This window comes from Podarcis liolepis (assembly GCF_965112155.1).
Source record: "Podarcis liolepis genome assembly, chromosome: 7".
Lineage (NCBI taxonomy): Eukaryota > Metazoa > Chordata > Lepidosauria > Squamata > Lacertidae > Podarcis > Podarcis liolepis.
In genome coordinates, this window is record NC_139561.1 from 50743730 (window position 1) to 50762925 (window position 19196).

Below are 19196 nucleotides of genomic sequence, written 5' to 3' on the forward strand. Positions count from 1 at the left end.
TAACCACTAGGGGTCATTGTAGCTTGATTGTCATTCATAAATGCACAGTCTCTGACAGAAGAATTCCTTTGTAATAGGACACTTGGGAATGGGTATAAGGAGGAATCTTATTATGAAAGGAATGGATGTTGATTATTTCACTAGAGTTCAACATTCTTTTTTTGATGAAATTTACTGAATGCATTTGGATGGTAGCGGATCCAATAGGCAAAGGATGACTTAAAGCAGTGTGCAATGGTGTGTCGTTGATATTTCTTCTGAACTTGAATGTTTCAGAATTAAGTTTGCTTACCCTCCTGGAATGTTAAGCAGAAGTAAATGTTTAAGTTTGTAACCAATACAGATATGTTTTATTTTAAAGCAAAAAATGTATTATGTGACTTTTATAATCCTTGACCATCTGTGGGGGTAAAAAGAAATCCCAATAGACTGGAAAAGCAACTTGAGGGAAAGAAGGTGATTTGGAATGGACAGGCTGGTATTGGAGAGAGCATTAAGCACATACACACCCAGACTTCTCCTGTTCAAATGTCCTTGATCCTGGAGTTGCTTTTCTTAAAAATGCAGTACCACTGCTACCATCATAGGCATCACATGCAGTTTGCCCACTTTTTAAATTGAACTTTTGATTCTGGGTGTGGTTTTTTTTTTTGGGGGGGGGGGTCTTCTGAAAAATGTAGACCCAAGCATTAAAATACAGGCTCTTGATCCAAAACATTCTGTTAGCTTTGACAAATGGAAGCCATCTATCCATTTTAGATTGGAATGATTACGAAAAAGGACTTTGGATAACTTAAAAGCTTCAAAATTCAAAGAGCTGTAGAAAGTGATTAAGTGGTGGTGTGGGTGGAGAGAGTTTGCTTTCTCATATTCAACAATAAGCTTTGATTTGATAATGGCCCCCACCAAATTTGTAGGCTACTAATTCAAACCAGATATTTCAGGTCTTCATATGATGCAAACAAAACAGAGATGGGTGGCATCTGTACAGTATCGTTGCATACCATCCCCAATCTCCAGATGCTTAATTTAGTGTTCCTGTTTTCTTTTGGAAAAGTAGGAACAGCTGAGACTGAGGTGTCTTTAGGATATATGATTTATTTAGACATATATACACTCTGAACCTCCAATGGAGAGATTCACAGCATCAGCACTCCAAGAGGGTCTTGACTCTTCCATAGGTACAGCCTTGGATCTAATCAGACACCAACTATTGTTCTTTGCTTGTTGCTTCCCTCTGCTAAGCCGCTCACCTTCCCAGGGTGGCAGAGTTGCAAGCTGGCCACAAGCACTCCCCATGTACAGTGGGGGGCATGGTGCATCATCGGAAGTCCCAGCTGCGTCACGCCCCACGGCCGACCAATCTGGTTGACCAGGGGGCATGGCTTACCTGTTTTAAACATCCATGCAGCTGGGGGCTCAGTCTCCTTTTCTCCTCCAACTCCAACCTCTAAGCTCATCTTCCAACTAGCTGTGAATTGAGGTGGGGCACCTCCCATTTGCTGTATCAGACAGAGTCATTTGATCCTTTGTTCTTCTTAATGGTCCATCACTCCACTGAGCCTAGGGCTTGCCAATCGGAAGGTCGGCGGTTCGAATCCCTGCAATGGGGTGAGCTCCCGTTGCTTGGTCCCAGCTCCTGCCAACCTAACAGTTCGAAAGCACATCAAAGTGTAAGTAGATAAATAGGTACCTCTCCGGTGGGAAGGTAAACAGCATTTTGTGCACTGCTTTGGTTCGCCAGAAGCGACTTAGTCATGCTGGCCACATGACCTGGAAAAACTATCTGCAGACAAACGCCGGCTTCCTCGGCCAGTAAAGCGAGATGAGCGCAGCAACCCCAGAGTCGTTTGCAACTGGACTAAACTGTCAGGGGTCCTTTATCTTTTAAAATTAGGTCTTAACATTAGTTGATTCCAAGGGATAAGTATTGTCTAGCACATAGCTCAATACACAAGTTTTAACACTCCAAGCATTGATTAAATTCTTACATTTGCCTGATCTTGATATGATAGTGGTCTAGCACCCACAAACTCCTTACATGTACTGGGTTGGGAAGCTTTTCAGCAGCATACTTTCATTGGGTCTCCTCCTACGTGTGGACTTGCCTTTCATGGGGATGAGGAGAATGACCTCCTTCTCAGTATCATTTCTGCCCGTTGTTCTCTTGCCAGGAAGAGAGCTGGTTAGTAAAGAAGTGGTTGTAACTGCTGGTCATCATACACTTTAACCTCACTTTTGCTCACAGTCCCATGCCCTAAAAGTCCCCCAGGCCAGACAAACATTATCCCTATACCAAATGATAATCACATATGCAAAAATGTGCATGTGCTAAATGTTTAGGGTTCAATATTACTGAGTTTAATAAATAAATGTCAGTTCATTCCCTAACAATAAGGAAACTAACAATGTCACAGCTAACATAAACCAAAGAAATGGACAGTCTCCCTCCCTCTCACATGCATGCATGTCCCTTCCCCTTTCAGAGACTCATGAAATGGAAGGAGACCATGAAACAATCAACAAAATTCCCACAATATTTTTTCTAGAGTGGGGAGGATGGTAATGAGGTAGAAACTATAATCATAAAACACAGACTCTGAGCCTTGAAGGAGGCAGTCTAGAGTAAGTAAGCCGCTACCTATTTTGATGACCATTTCGAGGTACTGCCATCAGGAAGAAATGTATGCTTGCTATTGCATAAGCAAGGTTTATGCCAGCATGGGTTCACTTTGGCATAAATTCAGTACCACCCATCTTGTAAGTATTTGCCCTCTGACTTCAGCTTCTTGAATCTGACTGTAGGAGAGCATCTATTGAACCAAGAATATGTGAACCAAGAATATGATGTGGTTAGTATAAAGGCAGTGAGGCACTGATATTCTCTTATTAACTTGTCTGTGTGTACTGCTTATAGTTAAGAGCTGTTTAACAATGGTTGGGGAATAATTGGGAAATAATTTAAATATGCTATAATTGTAGTAATGCCCTACCAGAAAATGGGCTGAAAAGAATATTTGCATAGTCTTGAAATAATATTTCCCTTTTCTAGCACCTGTTTATTTATTTATTATTATTTTTGAAAAAAGCTTATAATGTTTAGATGCCTACCAGTTGGGACAAAAGGATCTGAAGTCATTATACCCTAACTGCTCAGATATCTTGGTATATTTCTTGTTATTCTACTTGAGTACCTCATTCAGACAGAGGTTGCCAATAAAGTTTATTGTAGGAGCTAAGTGTCAATATGTGTAGTACCCCCTGCCTAGGGTGCTTGTAATTAAAATGCCACAGATAGTCTGGGAGAAGCATGAAAATTTGATGGCAAATTGATTTCAGGTTCATCTTGAAATTTGTCCTCAGCTGGACTCGATACTGCTGGCAGACGTTGGATGGCTTTTGTCAAAAGGGTTTGCTAGAATGAGACAGAGATGCCTCGATCTGAATATTAAATACAACACAGCTTATGACAAAAATATATTATTTTGCTTAGTGCAAGAATCATCAGGTGTGTTATTTCTTATTTTATTATTTTAAACTCAAGTCTATCTGCTTTTGAGGTTTATATGCTTTACATATGTAAATGAGTTCTGGGAAAGTTAAGGGAGGAGGGAAACAAAGTAAGTTTTCTAAGAGCCGGGCCCCTGATCCATAAATATATCTGAGATATACTAGATGTGCCTTTTTATTTATAAATGTGTGTGCGCGTTTGTGTGCAGAATTCTTTTTAAAGACATAACAGGCAAATTCACTTTTTTAAACAGGAACATCATTTTTATTCCCTTAAAAGCTCTACACATTAAATAAAATTGGAAAATTTATAGCTGCTTATAAATGCTTTCTGCCTATTAGGTTATGGTTTCTTGTAGGTTCCAAAGTCTTATCAGTTAACATGCCTTCTTATCAGAGATTTTACACTCAACATTGTAATGTACAGAACAGAATCATGTTTTCTTTCTCTCTCTGTGGGAGAAACATTTGTTTTTTGATATAGTTTGTATGAAAGCTTGGGCCAATTTTTGTTGTTGAAACTGTAAGATCTTTATTTCTATTTAAGTTCTGATATTATGACATCATTCAAACAAACTTGAAAGTGACAAAAATGCACATTTTTGGGAGGGGTAGTTACCTGATGTATACAAAAAAAGGGGGATCACTTCTGGAAGCGGATGATCAGTGGTGTAATGAACTTGCGACTTGCAACAAAACTATCTGATGTTGGCATGAGCATAGTAATCCAACATATTGGCATGCAAAATAAATAAACACAGTAAATAAATGATCATTTTAAAATAAAAATGTAAAGATGCCTCAGTGCAAATTTGTAGACACTGATAGGAAGAGTCTACTTACGTGTGCATTCATTCATTGTACCTCCTGGTTGATATGCCAAGAGGTAACTGCTGTGTTTCCACCTAGACACATTTCAAAAATTAAGAATCATCAAGCAGCCTATCTGTATTTGTAACGCAGTTATAAACAGGAAATACCATGGGGTCAATGTCACCATAGTGAACTCTGTGCACAAATACATTTTTAGCTTGGTAGGAAGGGATTGCTCATAACAAAATATTGTGTTGCGATGAGCAGTGAGAAACTGATTGCTGAGACAATTTTATCAAGCCAAGTAGTTTTATTATTGTAGCTTGACGGATTTCTAAAGCGTTCAAGGACATTATTTCAGTGCCCAATCCACTATTTAAGGAAACACATTAGTTGACAAATTATTCCCCAACAAGTGAATTAGTGTCGAACCAAAAGTTCTTGACTTTTCTTTTGTTAGGAGGAAGAAATACCCCCCCCCCCAGATAAACACCCTAGGGACATTTGAGGGAATAAGCTCATCTAGTTGTTCATGGGCTGGGGTCTATTGTGGCGATTATAGTGGTTGTCATCAGCCTCTCTTTTTGCTATCACCAGGCAGCAGTAGTGGAACATTTTTGACAAGGCACTATTTAAAAAAGAAAGAAAGCGAAAAACCATGCAGATATACCACAGTTCTGTGTCATTTTGGATTTTAAAGGATTTTGTCAGTTCCTCAGCAACGTTGGGCTTAAAATAAAAGAATTTTGGGGCAGGGGCAGCAATGACAATAATAAAAAAATCAAGGATCATAGGTGCCCATGTCAACCCCCCCCCCAAAAAAAAAAAAAAACCCCAGCAACAACTATCCCTGAAAATGTAGCAGTGAATTGGGGAATGTGAGAAAATTTGTTCAACCCTAATTAAAAATTATTGAATGATTTCTAGTGGTCACTGCATTTCCTCCCATTTTTACTCTTTTTCTCTGTTTTGTAATTTCTGTTCAATTTTCTGTCTTGCTAAACCACAGTTTCTCATTCATAAGTAGCACTAAAGCACAACTTTCTGTTCTCTGTATCATTGGAAACTGGGAGCAGTCAGTGTGTGCCTGGGCATTAGACTTGTTCTGAGGCTGATACACTATGGTTTGTTGGCTGGATAATTTTATGGGTTATGTCTATGTGAAGCAGACCCATTGACATTACTAACCGAGGCTCATTAATTTCACTGGGTTTACTCTGAGTAGAACTTCATAGGCTACAGCTCCATGTTTAAACTGGTTAGTTCCTTATTGTGTATTGTTACAAATGTTACCTCTCAATGCCAAGCGGTGGAAAGAGCCCTTGGGGTCCCAGGCATCCACACAAGATCTGTGGCCCTTTGGAGAATGGAAGACACAGCGGAGACTGTTGTGTTTTAATAACTATGGTTTATTCACCTATTTACACATTCAGCGCATGGAGGGAGTCCAGATCTTATGGCATAATCATTCCAAGAGGCAACAGTGTAAGCCGCCTGCAGCCAGCCTCTCCCGAGATGGAGCTCAGCCCTTCTTCCTTCTTCTTCTTTCCACAAACCCTTTTCCTGTCCTCTCAAACATACACCCATCACCTTGGTAACATCAACATCTTTTGTCATGTTAACCGGTTTGCTGTTCACCCAAGCAGCCAGGCTGGTTTGCATAAGCCAGTCCAGGAATTCCCTGTTGGGCACAACTCTGCAGTTTGTGCTTTAATCCATATCTCAATCAATCAAAATCCTAGTATTTAGTCATTCCTAGGGTTTAGGGGGATTTCCTGCCCCCAAGATCTTCAACACCATGCATTCTTTCTCTGTGTGAGCGTGTAATTATGGGAGTGTTGGGCTTGGAGTGTACATTCCCTGGAAGGCCAACCCTCTGCGATTAAATGCCACCCCTTTTTCTATGACCACCAGTACTGGAGAAGTATGTGTAGCTGTATTTCAGTGTTTGAGGAACTTGTTTCACTTTTGGGGGGTTTAAAAGTCACCAGGCCTGCTTACTTTCTGGACTATGTCTTTGCAGTCATCCATAAAACAATGATTGTAAGATTGTAAAGCCAGTCTATCTAATCTTCTTGTAATACATGCTCTTTACTCCATATCCAATGTTGTTTCTGTGTTATACACTCCCCCTTTCTGTCCAAAGCTATTATATGACCTCCAGATCTCTTCTAGACTGTTAGAAAGACATCCACATTCAGATAGCATCACTCTGTTCCTGTTTTTGATTAATATTTCATCAACCATGAGAGGAAATGGTATTTATTCTGTAGCAATGTAAGTAACTGAGCAGATGAGATACCTCTTCTAGCTTTGCTTAAAGTGGAGGATATTGGAGAAGAGCTGTAAACGAAGCTAAGAGTAAAGTGAAGAATTTCAGAGATTAAAAAGAAAGTTTTATGTGATAAAGATCTGTCAGCAGAAAGGAAAGAGCAACTTGCTTTTACCTAAACCATGAATTGTAATGATGGCAATATTAATAAAGTAAAATATTCTAGCTGCTGTTAATCATTTAACTTCAGCATTCTCTGAAATCACATGCTTTAAAAATGTTACAGGTTTTTAACCGTAGGGATAGAACAGAAGAAACAAAATGTGACATATTTGTCTCAAATAAATTTGTCTGTGGGCTCGAGTCATTTGGTGAGTGACAATGACAGAGCCATTTCCTTTAGGAAATCTCGCAAGCCCCCTGTCTCTGCACCAATGAAGGGCAAACATTTTCTCTATCAGGAGTTCTCTGTTGAGGGACACATGCTGGTGATGGGTGAGGCCAGTAGTGAGCAGGATGATCCCTCCCCCCATTATATAAAATAAAGGGGAAAGAGGGGCATCAATTAGTCAAATATGAGCATGTTTTGGGAGGATCATCTGTACAGAATTGCTAAATTTAACATGAAAAGAGAATTCATTATGGGCCAGATTTTAATTTAATGTCATCAGTGACCTCACAGAGAATGTATACGTATACTTTAAAGAGGCAAGTTCTTTCTTCACCAAAAGGATTCTTCTCCCAGTAGTTGGCTTGTTGGTAGCTTTTTTGCTGTCAGAGAAACATGCAGAACCCTTAAACCCTGTCAGTTGAGGATGAAATTGTTTCAACCTGCTGTTCTTTTTCTCTAAGTGTATGTGCTGTAGTAGAGACCATAACCTATGGTGGCCTCTTCTCTCCCCCTGCCCCATAATTTAAGCCACAGCAAGCAATACATTCCTTTGTGGATTTTATCAACACAAATTCTTCAAAATTAAATTAGAATCTTCTTCTTCTTTTTTTTTGGTATCCTTCAGAGTTGTTTATTCTGAACTCCATAAAATGGAGAAATTAGTCCTCCTTTCAGAATATGTTAGTACTCTTCATTTCAGGTTAACTTAGAGTACAGTATTGACATGCATTGTTTCCTTTGGAATTTGCATGCTGTGTGGCGCCAGCTGGCAGGAATTAAAAGCTGCTATTCTCTAATAGAAAATAATGGCAAGTAGAAATGACATATCCCATAACCCTAATTATTCTGAGAGAGCTTGGATGATGTGCTTATTGCAAGAGTAGAATCCTGCAGTGGTGTAGGCTAAATTACCCATATTTCTGGTTTTACAGATGAAAAAGACAAGCAGAAAGAGAGATCTATAGAATCCACACTTTCTGATATTCCTAGGTTATTTGACCTGGTAATTGTACTGTTGGAAACTTCACACTGCTGTGAAATTCATTTGAACCCACTTGAACTAGTTGGATGCCTCTTTTGATGTGAGTGGGTATGCATATAGGAAGCTGCATTATTCTAACTCACACTATTTGCCGATCTAGTCCAGTGTTATCTGCTCCAACTGGCTTCAGTTCTCCAAACTCTTGGGCTACCTGCTACCTGATTCTTTTAACTGAGATGCCAGGGATTGAACCTGGAGCCTTCTGCATGCAAACCGTGTGCACTGTCGCTCTAATCTACCATCCTACTTTTGCATTTAGGACTACCAGTGGCTCTGAGTGACTAATTGCCCATGACTGCAGCTGGATAGGGGAATTATTTTTACACGTAAAATATTTTTTACATGGGAAAAGGAATTCATTCTTATTTAGATATATACCCTCACATTCACCATGGCGTAGAGGACCTATAGGAAATTTCATGCTGTGTCTGTGTTTCCTAAGAGTGTGCAACAGTTACATGTTTCTCTTGCCAAGACCATAGGTTTATATTTATATTTTCATAATGCTTTTGTTTCTCTTTGCATTCCAAACAGCAAAAACAGTGGATGAGTGTAGACATAGTTTGCCCACCAGTGCTATGACTGCAGTTTGGTAATGAAGATGAAATGATTGTAATGATGACCTTTCTGTGCCTTTGTCTGTACAATGCCCTTCTCTTTAACTGAACACCTTTCAAATGAACACATTCTGAACTCTTGAACTGCTCATTCTGTTCACTGAGCGTATTGCTCAATCTGCACTTTATCATGATGTGTCTCCAAAGACTCTGTTTCCTTACATTTGATGTCTAGATGAGATTTTTTTCAGAATCCTTCAGTAGTCAGAAATTGGGCTGTTAAGGGACCACATTAATCTGTGCCATGAAATCCTAAATTAGGGACTCTTTGTAAATAGTTTTCAAACCACTAAATAGACCTTAACATATATACTGCACAACTCAAGTCTTATTTGTCCGTCCTCATTGGATAAAGTACTTCACAATTTCTATTTGCCACATATTATGCTCCCTTCTGGTTATTTAGAATGTCCCAGACAGGTGTCTATATTGAAAGGTTCAACAGAAGCATAAAAAATTATAGAATATTTATGTGTCTCTCATCATATTTGAACAGGCATTGGAAAAGTTGCTTATGGCTGGGAATACTTCTCCCAGCTTGATTCAGAATTACCTCTGCTGAAAAGAACTCATTTGGTTTTGATCATATTTGTGTGGTTAAGCACATGCCTTGCATGAAAAAGGTTTCAGGTTCAGTCCCAGGGATCTCATCTCCAAGTATGGTTGGGGAAGGACTCCTGCCTGAAGTCTTTGAAAGTCATGCAGTGTCAACAGGACTGAACTAGATGGACCAATGATCTGATTCAGTATAGGGAAGCTTCCTATGTTCCACTATTATTAATTGGCTTGTTTTAAACTTGGCTCCTTTACCAGCCACAGCTGCAGTTGGACTCTGAATGATGGGGACACAAGAACACAGTAATGCTTAGACCTTGCAACTCAGTTACAGTTCTCCCTCTTCCTGCTTCTATTGTCCCCCAAATGAGTCTGGTGGTTGATAATAATACAGTGGTACCTCTGGTTGCGAACGGGATCCGTTCCAGAGGCCCATTCGCAACATGAAAAGAACGCAACCCACGTCTGTGTGTCTGCGCACGTGCGGGTTGTGATTCACTGCTTCTGTGCATGCATGAGCGGCAAAACCCAGAAGTAACCCTTTCCGGTACTTCTGGGTCGCTGCGGGACGTATCCTGAAAGAGTGTAACAGGAAGTGGATGTAACATGAGGTATGACTGTAGTTTCTGTGCAGATTTTGTTAGGCATTGAAATGGATGTGGAACATTTTTGGCTCAGTATGACGAATCTGTTCAGAACTCAGTGGGTCAGCTTTGGCAGGTACATGAGATGACCTGCCTGTTAATCCCCAAATGTATTTCTGTTTGACAGGTGGGTTGTCCCAACTAGCTAAACATCATTGCTTGGTACTTCCCCAGCACCTGACTGAAATCAATAACTCTTCTTATTGGTATCATTGCTGCTACATTGCTGCCATGTTAGTTTCAGCAAGAAAGTGAAGGGATGGATATTGTAGAAGTGGAGGGCTGCTTAATCCTGAGTGTTGGCAGAGTTTGGGCTTGGCTTGTAATTATCCCAGAAGCTCCTAACTATGGAAATATCTTCTTAGAACGGTCTGATTCTGAACATTATTTAATCACTACAAATTATTGAATTGGTGATTTAGGGCTGTGTTTCCAAACCTTTTGTGATGGCCTGGGATTCCGATTCGGAGGATGAAACAGAGGAATCCCAGCCTGCACAGGAGTCCCCGCCCCCAGGGCCGGCTGAACTGGGGCAAGGCCTAGAGGCTGAAGAGCTTGCACCTGTGGCAGTGCAGCAGGAGCTGGCCCCAGGTGAAGTCCTCCTGGCCCCAGAGGAGCCTGATGACTCAGTGGCCACAGGTGAGCCTCCTCCAGGGCCCAGTAACCCTTCGGCCTCTCCTGATCTGCAGAGGCTTAGGGCAGAGAGGCGAAGGGAACTAGTTGCCCCCAGGAGGAGTGCTCGCCTTAAGGCCAAGGTAGGCGGGGCTCCTGGGGGTCGGGACCGCCCCTGACCTTAGAAGAGGATAAAAGCCCACTCATCCCGGCCCCAGGTTGCGGGAGCAACGTCGTTGTTGGCTTCGGACCTTCCTGTGATCCTGATCCTTGCGCGGCCTCCTGTTCCTGACTAACCGGTACTCCTGATCCCTGCTCGGCTTCCTGTTCCTGACTATCCAGTACTCCTGTTTCCTGCTCGGCCTCCTGTTCCCGACCATCCGGTGTTCCTGTTACCTGCTCAGCCTTCTGTTCCAGCGTTCCTGTTCCCCGCCCGTCTCTCTGCATCGGACCTCGCCCCGCTTCGTGTGGACTCTGCTACATTCACGGTACCTTACCCCCGGGGCCAGCACAGTTTGCTCCCGCCACACCCGCACTCCCCCTTCGTAGGGGTGCATTCGGGAAGAGCCAGAGGCCATGGAGGACCAGGCGGCTGCACTGGTGACTTTGGCCCAGGAGAACCAGGCCTTAACTCACACCGTGCAGCAGCTCAGTGACGCGGTCGTGGCACTTCAGCGACGCTTAGAAGCCCTACCGGCTCCTGGGGCCGACGCCCCGACTCCTGGCAAGTACCCAGTGGCTTTGCCTGAGAAATTTGATGGAGCCCCGGCCAGCTTTCCTATGTTCCTGGCCCAGGCCAAGCTATATATTCAGGGGCGAGCTCGGAACTTTCCTGACGACCGCACCAAGGTGCACTTTTTGATTAGTTTGTTAAAGGACCAGGCGGCCAAGTGGGCGTTGCCGCTACTCAGGCAAGACTCCCCCTTGCTGGCAGACTATACGGGGTTTTGCAATCGTTTGGAGGCCGCGTTCGGCAACCCCCAGAAAGGGAGTCAAGCCAACCGGGCGATTCGGCGGTTGAGACAGGGCAAGTCCACGGTGGCCGCATACACCACAGAATTCCGGCTGCTGGCACAGGACTTGACCTGGAACGACTCGGCTCTCCGGGACCAGTATCTCGAGGGGCTTTCAGATGAGATACTGGACCAGCTGGCCACGATGGAACGCCCCACCATGCTAGACACCCTTATCCAATGGAGTCTACAGATTGACGATCGGCTAGAGGACCGGCGTCAGGCTCGGGACCGCCGGCACCTCCAGTTCTTGGCCCCAGTGTCGACCAGCAGCCCCACGGGCCCAGCTAAGTCATTGGAGGAACCTATGCAGCTTGGGGCAGTGCGGCCACGCCTCTCCCCCGCAGAGAAGTCGCGGCGTCGGGAGGGGAATCTTTGTCTCTATTGTGGTGGAAGCGGACACTATGCAAGGTCCTGTCCTGAGAAACACCAGCCGCAGGGAAACCACCAAACCCCAGTAGCTGATGGCCCTGGCTACCGGGGGTCCCAAACAGCACAGAATGGGGCCGCACCAATTGAATTACAACACCTTATGGTTCCGGTACATCTATACCCTCCAGGAGGGCCATGGATTCTTACCCATGCGCTGGTGGATTCGGGCGCAACCCGCTCTTATATGGACGCTGCTTTTGCTGCCCAGCATCGGGTGCCACTGCGGAACAAGCCAGAACCGGTGCAGGTGGAGGCAATCGACGGACGGCCCCTGCGTTCGGGTGCCGTCACTCAGGAGACCCAGCCCCTGGTCCTGTGCCTCCAGCAGCACCGTGAGATGCGAACTCTGGATATTGCCTCCATGCCCCGGTTCCCCCTGGTGCTTGGGATGGACTGGCTGGAGGCTCACAATGTGCGGATTGACTGGGTCAAACGGACTGTACACTTCCCAGACCCCAGTTCTCCGGCTGAGACTGAGATGCTAGCAGCTGCGCCCACTGAGGAGGTTGCTGCAACGCTCCCCGCTGAATACCGGGACTATCACGACGTGTTTGAGGAACGGGGGGCAGACCAGCTACCGCCGCATCGGTCCTTTGACTGTGGCATAGACCTCCAGCCCGGAGCGCCTCTACCGGTGAGTCGCTTATACTCGTTAACCGAGCCAGAGCGCGAGGCTTTACAGGACTTCTTGCGCAAGAACCTGGAGCGTGGGTTCATTAGGCCTTCTACCTCGCCCACTGCTGCGCCAGTGCTCTTTGTTAAAAAGAAATGTGGGGAGCTCCGCCTTTGCCATGATTACCGGGCCCTGAACAAAATCACCATCCCGGACCGGTACCCTTTGCCCCTTATTTCGGAGTTACTGGAGCGGGTGCAAGGGGCGCAGGTGTTCACCAAGCTAGACCTCCGGGGTGCCTACAATTTGATTCGGATCCGCGCCGGGGATGAGTGGAAGACCGCATTTGGGACCCGGTACGGACAGTTCGAATACCTGGTTATGCCCTTTGGTTTGTGCAACGCGCCTGCTGTGTTCCAACGGTACATCAACCACGTGTTCCAGGACTTGCTAGACAAGTATGTGGTGGTGTACTTGGATGACATTCTGGTTTACTCCCGTGACCCGGCGTGCCACGAAGGCCATGTCCGGACCGTGCTGCAGCGCTTGCGTGAGCATCGTCTGTATGCAAAGCTCAGCAAGTGCAAGTTTCATCAGCGGTCAGTGGACTTCCTGGGTCACCGACTCTCACCAGGTGGGGTGCAGATGGATCCTGGGAAGGTGGCAGCGGTTCGAGAATGGGCGGCACCTCGGAACCGCAAGGACCTACAGCGTTTCCTGGGGTTCGCCAACTATTACCGAACCTTCATTGCGGACTATGCTCACTGCACCACCCCGTTGACCCGACTACTGCGCCCCAAGATGCCGTTTTCCTGGGACAAGGAGGCGGAGGAGGCGTTTCAAGGGTTGAAGGCCTGTTTCCAGAGAGCGCCAATCTTGCAGCATCCGGATCCTTCTCGACCCTTTGTGGTAGAGACTGACGCCTCCAGTATGGCTCTCGGTGCCGTCTTGTCTCAGCAGCACGGACCGGAAGCGCCACTTTTACCCTGCGCCTTCTATTCCCGCCAGCTCCTCCCAGCGGAGCGTAACTATACTGTGTGGGAGCGGGAACTACTGGCTATCAAGGTAGCCTTCGAGGTCTGGCGCCACCATCTTGAGGGGGCACGACATCCGGTGGAGGTGAGAACCGACCACCGGAACCTGGAGTACCTCCAGACCACCCGCAAGCTGAACCAAAGACAGATCCGGTGGGCGTTGTTCTTTTCCCGGTTCCAGTTTCGGATCCGCTACATCCCTAGCTCTCAGAATCAGAAGGCGGATGCTTTGTCCCGGAAACCTGAAGACAACGCAGACACGGTACAGCAAGCAGAACCCACCACGATTCTACCTCCGGCTGCATTCCTGGCCACCCAGGAGGCGCAGCCACTGCAGGTTCGGGTGCGGGAACAGCAGCGGGTCGACGCTTGGGCCCAGGATCGTCTCCGGGAGCTGGCTGAAGGGTCCAGTCCACAATATCCGGGGCTGGTCCTGCATCAGGGCCTGCTGCTGCACCACGGTCGTCTGTACGTCCCGCCAGGGCCACTACGGCTGGAGGTTCTCCGGATGGCCCATGATGCCCCAGCAGCAGGGCACTTTGGACGGTATCGGACCACCCATTTGGTCAGTCGGGAGTTTTGGTGGCCCCGCCTGAAGGCTGACGTGGCTCGCTACGTTGCTGGTTGTGATGTCTGCCGTCGCGCCAAGGGTCCTACCGGGCGACCCCCCGGCCTACTTCAGCCATTGCCAGTTCCACCGCGCCCTTGGCACACGGTTTCATTGGACTTTATAGTGGAATTACCCTCGTCTCGTGGCTGTACCTGCCTTCTGGTTTTCTCCGACCATTTCACCAAGATGGTACACTGCGCTCCCTGTCCATCTGTACCCACAGCCAAGGAAACTGCGCAGCTGTACCTTCAGCATGTCTTCCGCCTGCATGGACTACCTGAGCGCGTGGTGTCCGACCGGGGCGTTCAGTTCACATCCCGGTTCTGGCGAACATTACACCAGACCCTCGGGACAGAGGTCTGCCTCTCGTCAGCCTACCACCCACAGACCGATGGCCAGACGGAACGGGCGAACGCGGTGCTAGAGCAGTACCTCCGGTGTTACTGCAGCTACCAGCAGGATGACTGGGTCGACCACCTGGCATTGGCGGAGTTCGCCTATAACAACGCGGTGAATGCGTCCACCCAGCAGACCCCGTTCCAGGCCAGCTATGGTTATCATCCACGGCTGTTTCCAGAGGTGCTGCCGGCATCCGCGGTCCCGGCAGTGACGGAGTGGCTTCAAGAGCTCCAGTCCCAGCAACAGCTTTTGGTGGAGCAACTGCACCAGGCCAAGGAAGCGTACAAAGCCCAGGCCGACCGCCACCGCCAGGTGGGGCCGGAACTTCGCGTCGGTGACCTGGTTTGGCTCTCTACTCGCCATCTCCACCCCTCTCGACCTTCGCGGAAGTTGGACGCCCGCTTCACCGGCCCGTTCCCTATCGTGGACCAAGTCTCTCCTGTGGCATTCCGTCTCCGGTTACCCGCAACCCTGAAGGTTCACCCGGTCTTCCACAGGTCCCTTTTCAGTCCTGTGGCCCCACCCGACGAGTTCCACCCGAACCGTCCCCAACCGCAGCCAGTGTTGGTTCGGGGAGAGCCGGAGTACGAGGTGGAACGCATCCTGGACTCCCGATACCGCAGGGGAAAGCTACAGTATCTCATTGACTGGAAGGGGTACGGACTGGAGGACCGTTCCTGGGAACCAGCGGCCAACGTCCACGCACCTGTCTGCCTCCGAGAGTTCCATGCGACGTACCCCGGCAAGCCGGGTCCGGACCCTCGGTTGAGGGGGGGGGCCTGGGAGGGGGGATGGTGTGATGGCCTGGGATTCCGATTCGGAGGATGAAACAGAGGAATCCCAGCCTGCACAGGAGTCCCCGCCCCCAGGGCCGGCTGAACTGGGGCAAGGCCTAGAGGCTGAAGAGCTTGCACCTGTGGCAGTGCAGCAGGAGCTGGCCCCAGGTGAAGTCCTCCTGGCCCCAGAGGAGCCTGATGACTCAGTGGCCACAGGTGAGCCTCCTCCAGGGCCCAGTAACCCTTCGGCCTCTCCTGATCTGCAGAGGCTTAGGGCAGAGAGGCGAAGGGAACTAGTTGCCCCCAGGAGGAGTGCTCGCCTTAAGGCCAAGGTAGGCGGGGCTCCTGGGGGTCGGGACCGCCCCTGACCTTAGAAGAGGATAAAAGCCCACTCATCCCGGCCGCAGGTTGCGGGAGCAACGTCGTTGTTGGCTTCGGACCTTCCTGTGATCCTGATCCTTGCGCGGCCTCCTGTTCCTGACTAACCGGTACTCCTGATCCCTGCTCGGCTTCCTGTTCCTGACTATCCAGTACTCCTGTTTCCTGCTCGGCCTCCTGTTCCCGACCATCCGGTGTTCCTGTTACCTGCTCAGCCTTCTGTTCCAGCGTTCCTGTTCCCCGCCCGTCTCTCTGCATCGGACCTCGCCCCGCTTCGTGTGGACTCTGCTACATTCACGGTACCTTACCCCCGGGGCCAGCACACCTTTCTGGAAAAATCCAGGTTTTTAATTCCTCTTCACCATCATCAGTCCTTTCATCTGCATACCTTTTCTCCACCTCTTCCTTCTTTTCCCCCAACTTACTATGTTGTGAGAACAGGGAGACAAAAATGAAAGAAGCTGAAAAGACTGGGCAATACCTCTCTTATGATTCTGATTTTCTTGAATTAAGGCTTTTGAGTAGCACAAACAAATCTCAGTCTCTTTCCGTTGTCTGTTGCTTTTAAACAGAGGTGAGGGGAATTATTCCGTCTTTCCAACAGAGTCATACTTGAGCTTCCCCTCTCCCTCCTTTCTTCATTTCAGTTTTTGCTTGTTAATATCAAGATTACTCCAACGTCCCTTCCTTAATTGTAAATATGTTTTGGTCTTGTATTTCGGAGAGAGTTGTCAAATCATAAATATATAAAAGAAACTTAGAATAAACAAACCATGGTCTTCCCTCTCCCCAACCAAATCTCATGCCAAATAAAAACTTATCTCATTTTAAACCTTTGATCCATGTAGCTTATATCCAGTGTGTTGCTGCAACCCTCATGCACTCTCATGCACTGGTACTTTAATGTCAATTGAAAATTAAATTAAATGGAGAACTTCTGCTTCTTAATGGCAGTGTAGGAGGGTTTTCACCAGGCGAAGCACTTTTGTACTCAGCGCCCCCCTGCCTCCCACATTCCATGCCAGAGGGGTAGCCAAGTACCAAGATGAACTGTGAGTGAAGCCAATTTTCCCCGACCCTGGGGGGAATTTGCAAGGATGATTTACTCTCTGTCATCCTTGTTTTTCATTCGCCAATGATTCCCCGCTGTCGTGGGGGTTGCTTCCATTAAGACAGGCAGCACCAGAAGCCTAAAATGAAAAATTTAAAGTTTGTTATTGTCAACCCAAGATTCTTCTTATATGTTAGACTTCTTCCTTAATGAACAGGCTCAGAGTTTTATGTTCTTTGCATCATATTTAATACACCTTTATTATTCCTAGTGTTGGACTGTTGCAGAACTACACATATGTGCTATGTAAATGTATTGCTAGACATTTATACGGAACTGCATACCAATATCACTGGGACACAGAGCAGACAATCCATTATCCAGCAAATACACCTTTGCTTGCATTGGGTGGGCGTGCTGGGGAGACTCTGTGACTGTAGCTATTTCAGGTTCAGAAGCCATTTAGAGCTCAGGTGACAGGAGATTGGAAATTACTTTGAAGGCCTGTTTAAAAGACAGTTTGCATTGTTGCATTTAACTCTTTATATACAGTTTGACTTTCAGGGGACACTTTTCATAACCCCTCTTCCTTTGATGTGGTGCTATGAGTATCTCTGCCAGTAGTCAAATAGGTTAGACAGGGTGTGGAACATTTATCGAAAGGAAATTCTGTGAGATCAGATTGTATATCATGCCAATAACTCTATCTGATTTTCAAATGTATAAAGTTCCTCAGCATTGCAATTTAATCTTTTCCTCAGGAGGGTAGAGGTTAAAGTATAATATGTATATGTGTTGATATATTTGATGGAGATAAAGAACAATCTCTGGACCCAGACCTGTAAATAACTTTACATTATTTTTAATGTGTGTAAGTGAAAGAAGCAGCTGGCAAGTCAATCCCCATCACTTCCCGATGATAAAGCTCTGTGCAAATGCTACCTTTGTTTAAAGCCATATTAATTTAGCTTCAGTCACACAGAAAGGTAATAGTTTTCTAGGATTTAGACTAACAACTTCCCACTGTAAAGCATAATGTGATTTATAGGCTCCATCTGCCTCTATAAAGGAACTCCTCCCCCCATCTCAGCATCTGCATCTTATTTTGCACCTGAATCATAATGAGTAAGAATTCTGAGATGAGTTTACATTCAGTAGTGCTGTTCTATTTATACGTCAATGCTGTTTATTATAACATAAATCCACATCCAATATTTACTGTTAGCTGTGCAAGAAAATTAACTTTCCTGTGTGCATTTGTGTACAGTAATGCACAATCTAAAAAGCGACTGGTAGGTCCTACCAATGTGTGGCAACATCCTTCACCTGTTGGTAGTGTGTGATTTACCATGATTTCACTTTGCTAAATGTAAGCACACGTGTGCTTTTCTTATGCCAACATGGTAGCATATGTATACCCTTTCTGATTTTATAATGTTGTCTGCTGATACCAAGCAGAACTGCTTGCAAAGTATACTCATCGAAGTTATTTTGTAAGTTCCTTAACTATCTGATCTTGCAAGCTGAATTTTTCCACTTTTTTGTTTATATTAAAGCAGAGGTAGCAACAAGGTGTCCTCCAGAAGTTGTGGATTACAACTCCCATAAGCCCCAGCTAGCATAGGCAATGGCCAGTGGAGATGGAAATTGTAGTCCAAAACATCTGGAGGGCACCATGTTGGCTATCCCTGTATAAAAGCATTAAAATATAAGTACACAAAATCAAAAGTTATATGAAAAGATGTATAAATAAAAACAAAACAAGAGTATGTTTAAAGATAATATTTACAGACATACGGATTTACATTATGCTGAAACTTAATATTCCAGTAATTAATAAACAGTACCCAGTACTTTTTTATTTTTAAGACTTGAGAAAGCCTGAGCTGCAAATTAGAGCAAAAATCTTTAAGATACCCCTGTTGCATTGCAAATATATCTTACTCTGCTTTGAGAAGACAGGAAGGCCAGAAGTTGATGCCAAAATCTACACCATTTGAAATTTTGAAAGTTGTTAGAGAAATCACAAGTGCATCTTAATTCCATTGATTTCAGTTAGTCTACTCTGAACTAGCATTAGATATCACACCTAATGTTGAGTTAAATGGGTAATCTGATTTTCAATTCAGCTGTCTACTTATTAGAATTGCATTAACTTTTTTTTTGGGGGGGGAGCTGTTTATCCAATTTTGCTGCTGCCTGCATGCTGGTGTAACTAAGGCAAAATATAAAGATTTGCAAGAGCCAAAGAAGAAAGACAGTAAGCACTAAATGCAATGGATACTAGTTCATATGAGAAACATCTGACACAAAAGAGAAAGGTCTTACATGTTATCCTAGAGTCCTGAAATGTTGATCAGCTATTTTAGGGAGAAAGTGTTGAGTGTAACATTGTGTAATGACAAATCCTCTTCAGTAGTGTAAAGATATCAGG

General features: G+C 45.7%; 1 protein-coding gene and 1 long non-coding RNA gene across 2 annotated transcripts in view; one reads left to right on the forward strand and one right to left on the reverse strand.

The window, feature by feature from the left end:
* WWOX (WW domain containing oxidoreductase) overlaps positions 1–19196 on the forward strand; it is a 544910-nt gene that overhangs the window by 175933 nt on the left and 349781 nt on the right. The gene's annotated exons all lie outside the window — the stretch shown is intronic.
* LOC310712280 lies at positions 7591–18848 on the reverse strand. The gene is made up of 2 exons (XR_014528839.1): positions 16037–18848; positions 7591–10282 (listed from the first exon to the last, which is right to left on the reverse strand). It is a non-coding gene; the product is annotated as an uncharacterized lncRNA (long non-coding RNA).